At 36.4% G+C, this 2503-nt stretch overlaps 1 protein-coding gene across 1 annotated transcript in view; it reads right to left on the bottom strand.

Moving 5' to 3' along the window:
* Positions 1-2503, bottom strand: part of L3MBTL4 (l(3)mbt-like 4 (Drosophila)) — a 357691-nt gene that overhangs the window by 134962 nt on the left and 220226 nt on the right. The window lies entirely within an intron of this gene.

The following is a 2503-nucleotide window of genomic DNA, read 5'->3' as shown; positions in this document are numbered from 1 at the left end:
GTCCTCGGGCCTGGGGAAACCAGCTAATAGATAATATGGGGGGTGGGGGGAGTTGCATTTCAAAGTAATTTTCTTCATGATAAAAATGTTTTAATGACTATAATTTTATTCTCTTGTTGCAGATAAAAGTCTTTAGTATATTGTAATAAACTGTGTTCAAGTTGGAAAATTTTGTATTATATATAGTACAAATAAGAATAAACAGTTTAGGGAAAACATGGTAAGATTTTTCCCCTTCGGTAGTTCTATTTTCACAAAATAAGAAATAGATGTATCACAAGATGACCCTGAGAATCCCAGAAGCAGAAAATAGTCTAAATATAAACCTAGCCAGGCCTTTTCAAAGCCTTAAATTGTTATTCTTTTGCTAGTCTAATGAAGTTGAAATGTGCATGGGATTTGGAGCCAGGCAAAGGAAAAGTCAAATCCCCACTTTTCTACTGATTATCTGTGTGATCTTGGACACTGCCTAACCTCTCTGAACCCTCAGGTGTCTACATTATAAAATCAGAATAAGAAAACTTACAACACACAGGGTTGTTGTGAGGATGAAATAAAATTAACAAGATGATGTACATAAATTATTTAGCATAATGCTTTGCAGCCCCAAGTAAGTGTGTGATATTAACAGTAGATAGATATTATTGCTGATACTTCTGGTGTTATTATTATGAGTTTACTATAATGCAAATACACTGGATTTAATCAGGAGACCTATGTTTGAGTCCCGGATGAGCCAGCAGTAAGGGTCTCTATTTCCTCACCTACAAATGGCAATATCATGATGATAACAATGTCTGCTTTGCCTAAATCACAAGATCATGAAGAGCTTCAAAAGTAATATATGTGCAAACTAGAAACTCATAAACAAATTAAAGGTATTTCCACCCCATTCCCAGAGCATATGCCCAAATGAAAGAACTCAAGTCTAAGGCCATTTGCTTCCACTGCATGCGCCATGAATAGGACACGGCTCACTCTACTGGCACAAGGGAAAAAGCAATACATATAGCTTTTCAGTAATGGTGACATATTGTGAGTCTGCTCTTCACAGTTAATAGATCATGTATGTCGTACTGTTATGAAGGTAAATCTTGCAAATATCTAATAGTACGTATGTAATCCAACTCAAATTTAAAATGTGACCCTCTACTAAAAAAATGTGAACATAGACTATTTCCGCTACTAAATCATGCAGTAGAGTCATAAGTTTACTAATAATAGCATACTACAAATATTGATAGGAGAGCAACATCCTTTTTAAAAATAATCACAAAACTGGGTGGGATGCAGTCAAAGAAAAGACAAAATTCTTTAAATTGCTGGGCAATGTCTGATTGAATTTGGAAGAATGCCAAAGACTAGTTAATTTTACATTCTGCACTTGAATTATAAGAAGTCTGGAGATCCTAAGTTTGCTTGTGTGAGAAATTACAGAAGGCCCATCCAGAGCTCAGTGGTGGATGGATAGATTGGAGGCCAGTGGACACTGCAGCTCTAATCTTCACCAGTTTAAACCCCACCCCTCTCCTAGGACACGAGCCAAGTAAAAATTATTTCTTCTCAACATGTAGAAGAGGACAGATGAAATTTAAATATTTTCCTCCACCTGTAGCTGATATCTGGCAATTTCAAGAGCAAAAATTTGGGTTGCAGGAAAGGCAGCCTCAGGAAAGTACAACAAGTAAACTGTGAAGAGAGTTAAAGTATATTTTTATCTGTGCATAATTAGTCTACATATTATTCCTGTTGATTTCCTTGTTATCTTTTTTCCCCCTCACCCTGGAACTGAAGACTATGAACAGGATGTTGTGGAGATGGGGACAGAATCCAAGGCGGCGCCACTGCTAATACTATTTACCCAACATCATTATGATGATTGGTCAGAAAAAAAAGGTAGAGGAGGATTGTGGTGCAAGGACAGCTCTGGTCTTGAGATCTGAAAGCAAAAGAAGGCTTTAGGACTCACGACGTACACGGTACGACTCGCCCAGCCCCAGCTCCTCACACAGCCCTGTGCGCACATGGAATAGGATTTGGCAGAATAGCATCGTCTGTGATTTTTCTGCTCGGCTATCAACTTGCATTCTCTGCTTTTTCTCTCTGTCACTAGTAATTATACCTTCTGGTATGCTTTGGTGCAAATCTTCCTCAAAAATGCTAAAGCACATAATTATACATTAAAAAGGGTAAATTCCTATGAGGAGTTCAAAATAGTGGAGGTAACGTATCTGTGTTTGCTGGAAAGAAAGGCTTAGCTAACCTCAGAGAGAATATAACAGAGTGATAACTCTTTTAAAGTAGTTCAAAGATCTGTTTAGTTTCTGTGATTTTTGACATTGAAAATGAATATCTAAAATATTTATAAGTGAGACTGGTTTTTATTTTGAAAAAGATAAAACAGAATATAGCAAAAAGAATAAGGGCAAATGGATGTACTGGTTTCTATAATTCTGCAATAAATAAACACTGTTCCTTGGAAAATAGTTAAAAAAAAAAAAAA

Source organism: Propithecus coquereli, unplaced genomic scaffold (assembly GCF_000956105.1).
Source record: "Propithecus coquereli isolate 6110/MARCELLA unplaced genomic scaffold, Pcoq_1.0 Scaffold38, whole genome shotgun sequence".
NCBI classification, from domain to species: Eukaryota; Metazoa; Chordata; class Mammalia; order Primates; family Indriidae; genus Propithecus; species Propithecus coquereli.
Note: the sequence above shows the minus strand (reverse complement) of the source record. Positions and strands in the feature narration are given on the sequence as shown.